Here is a 13201-nt window from a genome sequence, read left to right on the forward strand (position 1 = left end):
GAACCGCGGTATGCATACGTTCCATTGACTTTGCTTTTGTATTGCATATCCATCTGGACTGAGTTGTGTTCTTCTCCGGAGCCTCCTATCCACTGAAGCTATTGTTACCATTGACTTTGTTTCCTATTGCCTGGATTGCTATTGTGACTTTGTATACTTCAAGCAGCGCTTGTCAGTTATTGTTGTATTGTGAATATCATCGTGGGATCAAGTTCTGTGTGCCCCGTGTATACTCTGCTTTACATTCATCTCCTCGTGCCCCTCCTCACATATATATAGCAGTAGTACAACTTGCTGACGCAGACCACTGACTCCTGTTCCCTGTGACACCAGTTTCAAGTATCCTCTCACATAGCAGTGGTACAACTTGCTACACGCAGACCACTGACTTCCCCGTTACCTACCTTCACCTGGATTCCATTCCTTCACTATAGACAGCGGTACAACTTGCTATACGCAGACAGCGGACTCTCACTACCTCCTCGCTACTCCTGGACATTCCTCCTCACTATAGCAGTGGTACAACTTGCTATACGCAGACCACTGACTCTCCTCACGTTTCCTTGTCCATCTGGTTCCTCGTGTACATTCATCTACTCATTACCAGTTGCTGCTAGTCATAGACTTTCCTTGAGCATTCTCTCACCATCTGCTGTTTCTCCTGTTCCGTTGTCACCCTGCTACCAGAGAACCATAGTACCAGCTATATTACTCTGGTAAGTCCATCATCTGGTGATATCCTGGGCAAAGACTCCTAGTGCCCGTGACAGTAAGATCAGGCCATGACAGATCCAGGTGCGGAACCTACAGCTAAAGAGATGCTGCAGTATCTGGTTACCCGTATTGAACAACAGGATGTTCGCCAACAACATTTGCTGCAATGTTGCCAGGCGTTAGCCTCCCAAAGAACATCTGTGCAAAATATCACAGCTACTGTTGATGCTCCTGTGCCTTCCTCCGTTTCCCCAGTGCCATCCCAGGTGTCTACTGCTTCCACGCTACACCTGCCTACTCCCTCAAAATATGATGGAGACCCCAAAACATGCAGGGGTTTTCTAAATCAATGCTCAGTTCATTTTGAGCTTCAACCTCACAATTTCTCTACTCATCGTTCCAGAGTGGCCTATCTCATTTCCTTGTTTTCCGGACAAGCTCTCGCATGGGCTTCCCCTCTGTGGGAAAGAAATGATCCATTATTACAGGATAGTGCCAAATTCATTTCCACGTTTCGAAGTGTATTTGATGAACCTGGTCGTGTTATTTCCGCTGCATCCAGCATCCTCCGTCTACGTCAGGGTTCTCGTACTGTAGGCCAGTACGTCATTCAATTTCGGATATTAGCCTCTGAACTTCAGTGGAACACTGAAGCGTTAATTGCCGCCTTCTGGCAGGGGCTTTCTGATAAAATTAAAGATGCACTGACTACTCAAGAATTACCTACTTCTCTAGAAGATTTGATTTCTCTTTGCCACCGTGTAGACATGAGATTTCGTGAAAGAGAGTCTGAAAAAACAACTTCATTTAAAGCACCTCTTCGTTCAAGCCCTCAAGTTCGCCCAGTTTAATCTCCGGCGATACCCATGGAGATAGGTCGCATAAAATTAACTTCAGAGGAGAGGGACCGAAGAGTAAAAAATAGACTTTGTATCTATTGTGCTGATTCTACTCATATGCTCAATTCATGCCCTAAAAAAATCGGGAAATGCCAGGCCCTAACCAGTTCTGGAGAGGTGAAGTTAGGGTCCCTGGAGTCCTCTCCATGTTCTACGAAATTAAAAGTTTGTGCTTTTGATGTTACAGTTTCCTTTGCTACCAAATCCTTTAAGTCCCAAGCACTTATTGACTCTGGAGCTGCAGGAAATTTTATTTCTAAATCCCTCGTGAATCAATGGTCCCTACCAGTGATTACTTTGAAAATACCTATTACTGTGACTGCTATCGATGGATCACGCATTATTAATGGTCTCATCACCCAGAGTACGTCTCCAGTAACCCTTCAAATTGGTGTATTACACCAGGAAGAAATTTCATTTTTAATTCTTCCTGTTACTACCAGTCCGATTGTATTAGGCCTTCCATGGCTTCAACGTCACTCTCCTCAGATTGACTGGCACACTCCTCAAGTTACGTCTTGGGGGCCTGAATGTCATCATCGTTGCCTCTCTCAAGTCGTTCCTCTCAAAATACAGCAATCCTTCATTTCACCTTGTTCATCGGGACTTCCTCCTCAGTATGCTTCTTTTGCCGATGTATTTGATAAAACTCAGTCTGAACGTCTTCCTCCTCATCGTTCATGGGACTGTCCGATTGATCTTCAACCTGGCAAGACTCCTCCCAGGGGACGTGTGTATCTACTTTTGTTACCTGAAACTCAATCTACATCTGAATACATCCAAGAGAATCTCCAGCGAGGATTTATTCGACCTTCTACCTCTCCCGCTGGAGCAGGGTTTTTCTTCGTAAAAAAGAAGGATGGGTCATTACGTCCTTGCATAGATTTCCGTGGACTTAACGCCATAACTTTCAAAAATCGGTATCCCATTCCATTAATTACTGAGTTATTTGATCGTATCAAGGGAGCCCGGATCTTTACCAAGTTGGATCTTCGTGGTGCCTACAATTTAATTCGAATCAGGTCCGGTGACGAATGGAAGACAGCTTTCAACACCAGAGACGGGCATTATGAATATTTAGTAATGCCCTTCGGGTTATGTAATGCCCCCGCTGTTTTCCAGGGTTTTATTAATGAGATCTTCCGGGACTTGTTATATGTGTGTGTCGTCGTCTATCTGGACGACATATTGATCTTTTCGCAGGACCTGCCTTCTCATCAACAACATGTGGCAGAGGTCCTTTCCAGACTCCGGAAAAATTCATTATTCTGCAAGTTAGAAAAATGTTCATTCGAGTTGCACCAGATTCCATTTCTGGGATATATTGTCTCCAGAGTTGGTCTTCAGATGGATCCAGAAAAGGTGAATGCTGTGTTACATTGGCCTCAGCCAACTACTCTTCGTGCAATTCAGCGTTTTTTAGGTTTTGCCAATTACTATAGACGCTTCATTCAAGATTTTTCCTCGATTGCATCTCCTATTGTGGCCCTAACTCGTAAAGGGGCCAATACTTAACAATGGTCCTCTGAGGCTCTTCAAGCCTTCCAGTTTCTCAAAGAGTCCTTCTCCTCTGCTCCTGTTCTTCGACAGCCTGATGTGACGCTTCCCTTCTTCCTAGAGGTAGATGCCTCTAATGTTGGTTTAGGAGCCATTCTCTCCCAAAGATCGGAGCAACAAAAATTCCATCCTTGTGCCTTTTACTCTCGGGGTCTTCTGCCTGCGGAGAAGAATTATACCATCGGGGACAAGGAGTTGCTAGCTATAAAAGTAGCATTAGAGGAATGGAGATATTTGTTGGAGGGAGCTCGTTATCCTGTGACAATTTTTACTGATCATAAAAATTTGTCATATTTACAGTCTGCTCAATGTTTGAATCCTCGTCAAGCAAGATGGTCTCTTTTCTTTTCTTGTTTTGAACTAATCATAACTTTCAAACCAGCTGCAAAAAATAAAAAAGCAGATGCCCTATCCCGAGCTTTTGTGACGTCCTCAGACGTTGAAGATGGTCCCAACCACTCTATATTAGACCCCAAATGTGTTTCTCTGGCTGCTTCTTCCACTAAGGTGCTACCATTTGGGAGAACCCTCGTGCCTCCTGCTCTTAGGAAGAAAATCCTTTCGTGGTTTCACTCTTCTCGTTTTTCTGGACACTCTGGTGAACGCAAGACCTTTAAAATTCTTTCTCGAAGTTACTGGTGGCCTTCTATGAGGAAAGATGTCAAAGATTTTGTGGCTGCGTGTGATTTGTGTTCCCAGTTTAAGACTCCCCGCAGAACTCCAGCGGGTTTGCTTCAACCACTACCCATTCCTTCCAAGCCGTGGACCCATATTGGTATGGACTTTGTTACTGATCTTCCTCCTAATAAAAACTGCAATACTATTTGGGTAGTGGTGGACAGATTTTCGAAGATGGCACATTTCGTTCCTTTGACCGGTTTACCTTCTTCATCTACTCTGGCTGATTATTTCATCAAAGAAATCTTCCGTATTCATGGATGTCCTTCCGAGATTGTTTCAGATAGAGGAGTACAATTCGTTTCCAGATTCTGGCGGGCCCTCTGTAAGACCTTGGGTATCCGATTATCACTCTCATCCTCCTACCATCCTCAATCAAACGGACAAACCGAAAGGGTCAATCAAGATCTTGAGACTTTTATAAGGATGTTCTCTTCAGGAATCCAAGACAACTGGGTAGATTTGCTTCCATGGGCTGAATTCGCTTATAACAACATGTATCATGAGTCATCTTCTAAAACTCCATTCTTTGTGGTTTACGGTCACCATCCATCTTTTCCGGAATTTTCTGCCCTCCCTCCCACCCAAGTTCCTGCTGTAGAGACTGTTTGTCAGACCTTCAAAAATATTTGGTCTCAGGTCAAAACCTGTTTAAAGAAGTCATCTGCCAGATATAAGTCTTTTGCAGATAAAAAAAGATGAGCTATTCCACCACTGAAAATCGGAGATCGTGTGTGGTTATCAACCAAAAATATTCGTTTGAAGGTCCAATCTATGAAGTTCGCTCCTCGTTTTATTGGTCCGTATAAGATCATTCAAGTGATAAATCCAGTTTGTTTCAAACTTCTACTACCCAAGAACCTTCGTATTTCCAATGCCTTCCATGTGTCTTTGCTCAAACCTCTTATCATCAACCGTTTCTCGGTCCCTCCTTCAGCACCTCGGCCAGTTCAAATTCATCAAGAGGAGGACTTTGAGATTACTCACATATTGGATGCAAAAATTTCGCGAGGAGTTCTTCGTTTCCTCGTTCATTGGAAGGGCTTTGGTCCTGAAGAGCGGTCATGGATCAAAGCAGAAGATCTCAACGCTCCAGCTCTTCTTAAGAAGTTTTATTCCAAGTTTCCGGACAAACCCGGTTCCAGGTGTTCTGTGCCCACCTTTAAAAGGGGGGGTACTGTCACTCACCGGACTGTGAGTGCCATTTCCCGTGTGTTCAGGAACCGTGGCCGTCCGCCATCCTGAGGGTCTGCGCATGTGCAGCCCTTATCAAGCCTTCAATACCTGTTGCTTTTAATTGATTGGATGACCAGGCAACCCTCCCTATTTAAACCAGCTGTGATCATTACCTGGTTGCCTGATCTTGGAGTCTCATTCCCCATGAGCCTCTGAAGGTGTTCCTGTGTTCCTCGTGTATTCAGCTTCTGCTGATTCCTGTTTACTGCTATTGTGGTTTCCAGACCACTTCAACTCTCCTGTATTTATCGTGCCTGCACTCAGCTGATTCCTATCTGCTGCCTCCATTACTATTACAGAGTTCCTGTTCGTTTCAACTCTCCTGTGTTCATCGTGCCTGCACTCAGCTGATTCCTATCCGCTGCCTCCATTACTACTACAGGGTTCCAGACCGCCTCTACTCTCCCGTGTTCAGCGTGCCTTCTCTCCGCTGCCTCCACCTCTACTACTGGATACCAGACAGCCTCAACTCTCCCGTGTTCATCATGTTTCCAGTTTCACTTACTACTGCTTCCTGTGTATTGCTTCGTTGATTCTGGATTATCTGCCGTGCGCTGCACCAACCTGATTACCGCTTCCACCCTCCAGTGGTCTCTCCTCCTGCCGGCCTTCAGCCGTTCAGGTATCCCTGCACGTCGCTCTGACAGCCTGCTCTCCTGAACCTCGGTATGCATACGTTCCATTGACTTTGCTTTTGTATTGCATATCCATCTGGACTGAGTTGTGTTCTTCTCCGGAGCCTCCTATCCACTGAAGCTATTGTTACCATTGACTTTGTTTCCTATTGCCTGGATTGCTATTGTGACTTTGTATACTTCAAGCAGCGCTTGTCAGTTATTGTTGTATTGTGGATATCATCGTGGGATCAAGTTCTGTGTGCCCCGTGTATACTCTGCTTTACATTCATCTCCTCGTGCCCCTCCTCACTGACTCCTGTTCCCTGTGACAGCAGTTTCAAGTATCCTCTCACATAGCAGTGGTACAACTTGCTACACGCAGACCACTGACTTCCCCGTTACCTACCTTCACCTGGATTCCATTCCTTCACTATAGACAGTGGTACAACTTGCTATACGCAGACAGCTGACTCTCACTACCTCCTTGCTACTCCTGGACATTCCTCCTCACTATAGCAGTGGTACAACTTGCTATACGCAGACCACTGACTCTCCTCACGTTTCCTTGTCCATCTGGTTCCTCGTGTACATTCATCTACTCATTACCAGTTGCTGCTAGTCATAGACTTTCCTTGAGCATTCTCTCACCATCTGCTGTTTCTCCTGTTCCGTTGTCACCCTGCTACCAGAGAACCATAGTACCAGCTATATTACTCTGGTAAGTCCATCATCTGGTGATATCCTGGGCAAAGACTCCTAGTGCCCGTGACAGCTTGAAGCATACTGGATTTATGACTTGAGTGATCTTGTATGGTCCGATGAAGCGTGGCGCAAACTTCATGGACGGAACCTTCAAGCGGATGTTTTTTGTAGAAAGCCATACACGGTCTCCAAGCTTGAGTGGTGGAATGGCTCGCCTCTTTTTTATCTGCGAAGAATTTGTATCTGGCTGATGCTTTCCTCAGGGATGATCTCACCTGAGTCCAGATGGTTTTAAAGTTTTGACAAAGTCTCTCCACCGCAGGGACTTGGGTGGGAGGGAGGGCAGGAAACTCTGGGAGAGACGGATGGTGACCGTAAACCACGAAAAAAGGAGTTTTTGTTGAAGACTCATGGTACATGTTATTGTGGGCAAACTCAGCCCACGGGAGTAAATCTACCCAATTATCTTGATTGGCTGAGGAAAAGATTCTTATGAAGGTCTTGAGATCTTGATTGACCCTTTCGGTCTGGCCTTTTGATTGGGGATGGTAAGACGATGATAGAGACAGTCGGATACCCAAGTTCTTGCAAAGGGCTCGCCAGAATCTGGAGACGAACTGCACTCCTCTATCGGACACAATCTCGGACGGACAGCCGTGAATTCGAAAAATCTCTTTAATAAAATGGTCAGCCAAGGTAGAAGAAGATGGTAATCCGGTGAGAGGGACGAAGTGAACCATCTTGGAGAATCTATCCTCCACTACCCAGATGGTATTACATCTCTTGCTAAGAGGAAGTTTGGTGACAAAGTCCATACTTATGTGGGTCCAAGGTTTGGTAGGGATAGGTAGTGGTTGGAGCAATCCCGCTGGTGTTCTGCGGGAAGACTTAAATTGAGAGCAGATCTCACAAGCGGCCACAAATTCTCTGACATCCTTTCTGATAGAAGGCCACCAATAACTCCGGGAAAGGATCTCAAAAGTCTTTCGTTCACCAGAATGTCCAGAGAAGCGTGAAGAATGGTACCATGACAATATTCTCTTGCGTAGAGATGGCGGAAAAAGAGTTCTCCCAAACGGTAGCACATTGGTGGACGAAGTGGCCAAAGTCACACATTTGGGATCCAGTATAGGATGATCGGAAGAATCCAGGATGTCAGAAGGAGGGGCAAATGCCCGGGAAAAGGCATCTGCTTTCCTGTTCTTTGCAGGTTTGAACGTTATAATGAGTTCGAAGCGAGAAAAGAAAAGTGACCACCTCGCCTGTCGAGGGTTTAGACATTGGGCTGTTTGTAAATAGAGGAGATTTTTGTGGACGGCGAAGATGGTTACAGGATAATGAGCCCCCTCCAGTAGATATCTCCACTCCTCCAATGCGACTTTTATTGCCAACAGTTCTTTGTCACCGATGGTGTAGTTCTTTTCCGCGGGTAGAAGACCCCGGGAGTAGAAGGCACAAGGATGGAATTTCTGTTGCTCAGATCTTTGGGAGAGAATAGCTCCTAGTCCGACATTGGAGGCGTCCACCTCGAGAAAGAAGGGAAGGTTTACGTCAGGCTGCCGAAGAACAGGGGCGGTAGAAAATGCTTCTTTAAGGCTTTGGAAAGCGTGAAGGGCCTCGGAGGACCAGTGTTTAGTATTGGCGCCCTTCTTGGTCAGGGGCACAATAGGAGAAGCAATAGATGAGAAGTTCAGGATAAAACGTTCATAATAATTCGCAAACCCCAGGAAGCGTTGTATAGCCCTGAGGGTAGTTGGCTGGGGCCAAAGTAGAACGGCATTAACTTTGTCTGGGTCCATCTGCAGACCTACTCCTGACACGATGTAACCCAAGAATGGAATTTGGGATAATTCGAAGGAGCATTTTTCTAATTTGCAGAATAGGAGGTTCTTCCGCAGTCTGGAGAGGACTTCTGCCACATGTTGATGGTGGGAGACAAGATCTTGAGAGAAGATTAAAATGTCGTCCAGATAAACTACAACGCACAAGTATAATAGGTCCCGGAAGATCTCGTTCACGAATCCTTGGAAGACAGCTGGGGCATTACACAGTCCAAAGGGCAAAACTAGGTATTCGTAATGCCCATCCCTGGTGTTGAATGCTGTCTTCCATTCGTCGCCTGACTTGATCCGGATTAGGTTGTAAGCGCCACGGAGATCAAGTTTGGTAAAAATCCGAGTACCTTTTATACAATCAAAGAGTTTGGTGATAAGAGGAATCGGGTACCGATTTTTTACGTTTATGGCATTGAGCCCCCGATAATCAATGCAGGGTCTTAAGGTCCCATCTTTCTTTTTCACGAAAAAGAAGCCCGCTCCAGCGGGAGAGCTGGAAGGTCGAATGAATCCGCGATGAAGGTTGTCCTTGATATACTCTGACATAGCCTGTGTCTCTGGTAGCGAGAGAGGGTATACACGGCCCCTAGGAGGGTTTTTGCCAGGTAGTAAATCTATGGGACAATCCCATGCCCGATGAGGTGGCAGGCGTTCAGATTGCGCCTTATCGAACACGTCAGCGAACGGGGCATACTGTGGAGGAAGGCACGGAGGACCAGGTGTTATAGATGATCTGTTGATTTTGAGTGGTACCACTCGGGTTAGGCATCTATGATGACAATCCGGGCCCCAGGATGTGACTTGGGGAGTACTCCAATCAACTTGTGGTGAATGAAGCTGAAGCCATGGAAGGCCAAGAACGATGGGACTAGTAGTAGCAGGAAGGACCAGCAAAGAGATTTTCTCTCGGTGTAAGGCTCCAATTTGAAGGGTCAAAAAAGTCGTACAGTGGGTGATAAGTCCATTAATGATGCGAGAGCCGTCTATAGCGGTGACCGCTATGGCGGTTTTTAACGGGGCCACTGGTAGGGACCACTGGTTAACAAGAGCACTGGAGATAAAGTTGCCGGCAGCGCCGGAATCCAGAAGTGCTTGAGAGATAAAAGATTTGGTGGCTAAGAAGATGGTAACATCAAATGCACACACTTTGGAATCCATAGAAGATGGAGAGGAGTCCAGGGACCCTAACCTTACCTCTCCAGAACTGGTTAGGGCCTGGCATTTCCCGACTTCTTAGGACATGAGTTCAGGCTGTGAGTAGGGTCAGCACAATAGATGCAGAGTCTATTTTGTATTCGTCGATCCCTCTCTCTAGATGTTAACTTAGAACGTCCTACCTCCATGGGTTCCACTGGAGGGGGAAGATGACGAACTTGAGGTGATGGGCGAGTGAACCCCTTAGAGGTGCTTGTTCTTTCAGACTCCCTCTCACGGAATCTCATGTCTACCCTATGACATAGGGAAATTAGATCGTCCAAGGAGGAGGGTAACTCTTGTGTGGTCAGTGCGTCTTTGATCTTATCCGTCAGACCCTGCCAGAAGGCAGCTATCAGGGCCTCGGTGTTCCACTGTAGTTCAGAGGCGAGTATCCGAAACTGACTGACGTACTGGGCCACAGAGTGTGATCCTTGGCGTAGTCGGAGAATGCTGGAAGCCGCAGAGACAACGCGGCCAGGTTTATCGAAAATTTTGCGGAACGTGGAAATGAAGAGTGCACTATCCTCCAATAGGGGGTCATTTCTCTCCCACAGAGGGGAGGCCCACGCAAGAGCCTGTCCGGAAAACAGAGAAATGAGGTAGGCAATCTTGGCACGGTGAGTGGCAAAATGGTGAGGTTGAAGCTCGAAATGGAGAGAGCACTGATTCAAAAAACCTCTGCACGTCTTGGGATCTCCATCATATTTTGAGGGAGTAGGCAGGTGTAGCGTGGAAGCAGTAGACACCTGGGATGGCACTGGGGAAGGAGAAGGCGCTTGAGGTTCAACAGTCACTGAATCAGTTTGTAGAGGAACTCCTCGGGTGGCCAGAGTCTGGAAACACTGGAACAGATGTTGCTGCCGAACATCCTGTTGTTCTACCCGAGTGATCAGATGCTGCAGCATCTACTTAGCTGTTGGTTCCAATCCTGGGTCTGTCATGGCCTGATCTTACTGTCACGGGCACTAGGAGTTGCTTACCCGAGTTTCACCAGATGGAACTCTGCTAGAGAGGCGGGGTTATGGCACGCACCTCAAAGCAGGCAGGTGAATGATTGGAGCGACACAACAGCAGGAGAGTAGAGATAGTCTGAGGAAGTCAGCGACTTGCAGCTATGGTTAGAGGAAAGTCAGCGACTTGGAGCAGTAAACTGCAGGCTGAAAATAATGTAGACACGAGGAGTGGACGTGGATAGGTGATGGTAGGTAGAGGAGGAGTCAGTGGTCTGCGTACAGCAAGTTGTACCACTGCAGTGATGGGAAGAATAGTACTGGTGCAGGTAGGAAGCAGGGTAGTCGGTGGTCTGCGTTCAGCAAGTTGTACCACCGGTATGGTGAGGAGTCTGGTCCAGGTGTAGGTAGGTAATAGGAGAGTCAGTAGTCTGCGTATAGCAAGTTGTACCACCGCTGTGATAGGAGGACTTGTCCAGGTGCGGGTAGGTAGCAGGGAAGTCAGTGGTCTGCGTGCAGCAAGTTGTACCACTGCTGTGAGAAGGAATGAGGACTTGTCCAGGTGCAGGAGAGTGAAGTTGAAAGGCAAACTGTGGCTGTATGGAAACAGCGCGAGTAGAGCAATGTCTTGTGAGGCAGAGATGGAAGGCACAATGAATAGTCTGTATGGAGTAGATGCCTTGCAGGGAGGAGAAGCTGGTCACAGCAGATATGCACAATAACGCTAAGTAGTAGCGTGAGGAGATATCGTAGCTTGAGTGAAAGCTTGTCCAAAATGAAGCAATGCAGTAACACAGTCTATATGGGTACTTGTACCCTGTGCAGCAAACAACAATGGATACAACTGGTATGCGAGCAATAGGCAATAGTCAATAGTCAGTAGAGCATACCCAGTTGTGTAGATCCGGAATCAGCTGAGAAGTGAAGCATTGTAGCGGTATGGGAACCGCCGCTGAGTTGAGCAGGGAGCAGCCTGGAAGCTGAAGCACGAGTAGAGCTGGAAGCAGTTTGAAAACTGCACACAGGAGTAGAGCTGGAAGCAGTTTGGAAACTGTACACACGAGTAGAGCTGGAAGCAGTTTGAAAACTGCACACAGGAGTAGAGCTGGAAGCAGTTTGGAAACTGTACACACGAGTAGAGCTGGAAGCAGTTTGGAAACTGCACACAGGAGTAGAGCTGGAAGCAGTTTGGAAACTGCACACAGGAGTAGAGCTGGAAGCAGTTTGGAAGCTGCACACAGGAGTAGAGCTGGAAGCAGTTTGGAAACTGCACACAGGAGTAGAGCTGGAAGCAGTTTGGAAGCTGCACACAGGAGTAAAGCTGGAAGCAGTTTGGAAACTGCACACAGGAGTAGAGCTGGAAGCAGTTTGGAAACTGGACACAGGAGTAGAGCTGGAAGCAGTTTGGAAACTGCACAGGAGTAGAGCTGGAAGCAGTTTGGAAACTGCACACAGGAGTAGAGCTGGAAGCAGTTTGGAAACTGCACACAGGAGTAGAGCTGGAAGCAGTTTGGAAGCTGCACACAGGAGTAGAGCTGGAAGCAGTTTGGAAACTGCACACAGGAGTAGAGCTGGAAGCAGTTTGGAAACTGCACACAGGAGTAGAGCTGGAAGCAGTTTGGAAACTGCACACACCTATAGAAGTTCACTGGGAGTGAGACTTCAAGATCAGGCCCTACCTAAGGCTGCAGGTGCCTTAAGTAGGGAGGGGTGATTGATCCATCAATCACATTAGTGGTCAGGTGTAGTTGTTAAAGGGACCTGCGCATGCCCAGTGCAACAGGATGGCGGACGGCCACGGTTCCACACAGGTGTGAGCGGGAAAGATGGAGAACCACGTACCAGAGTGGAGGCACTCACACTCCGGTGAGTGACACCAGGCTTATTCCACTCCCGGATGATATAATCGAGAAGGTACATGTGAGGTTTAAATTGTGTATATATGCATATGTGAAACTGCCAAGGAAACTTGGGAGGACCTACAGAAAGTGCGTGAAAGAGCAAATACAGCAATATATGGCATTCCAGAAGTCTATATCAAGCTAAGCTGATGAAGGGTCAGCAAAGGCAGGACTACTTAAAGAGTACTTTAGAAATTGTCTCCTAGACAGCTAGAAAATATTTGTGACTGCACTTGATGCTTGACCAGACAGGGTGAATATTATAAAGGCAAGCTTGTGAATAAATAAAAGTGGTAAAAGGAGAGCACAAGTAATGCAATGTGTCCAGAATCAGCATCAAAAACACACAATTGGAGTAAGAACTATAGTCAATGACATGAAACGTGAAATCTGGTCACCTGAAGGTCCACCACAGAGCTCGGAAAGCTAGAATGATTTAGCAAAGTAATCATCAGAAGGTCAAGTGCTATAAAAGAGCATGACAACTCTTATGGTATTGTGGTTTCCTATAACATAAGTGTAGACGTGTCATCAAAGAATGCAAAGTATTGACCAGGAGCAACAGTCCTTCTCTCACCTTGACCAACACAATAAGTTGCCATGGCTAACAGGCAGTATATGATATCAGAAGGAATAGTGGCAGAATGCCAGATATGCTATGGTCAGATAATGGGACTAACTATAGAACTGGTAAGACACAAGCCACCTTGAAAAAGAATGGAATTGTGTTCCAGATCACACAATCCTAAACAGAATGGTATAGCAAAGAACAGTACTCTCTGATGCAGATATGCCAATGACATACTGGGGTGAAGAAATCATGACAGACATTTATCTCCAAAATGAAAACAAAAACAAATAAATATTAAATGTTTAAAAATGTGATAAAAATGAAAACAAATTACAAGCCCTAGA

General features: G+C 46.4%; 1 protein-coding gene across 3 annotated transcripts in view; it reads right to left on the minus strand.

Moving 5' to 3' along the window:
• CDKL2 (cyclin dependent kinase like 2) overlaps nucleotides 1–13201 on the minus strand; it is an 82179-nt gene that overhangs the window by 14749 nt on the left and 54229 nt on the right. The gene's annotated exons all lie outside the window — the stretch shown is intronic.

The sequence above is a fragment of the Mixophyes fleayi genome, chromosome 1, assembly GCF_038048845.1.
Source record: "Mixophyes fleayi isolate aMixFle1 chromosome 1, aMixFle1.hap1, whole genome shotgun sequence".
Taxonomy (NCBI): Eukaryota; Metazoa; Chordata; class Amphibia; order Anura; family Limnodynastidae; genus Mixophyes; species Mixophyes fleayi.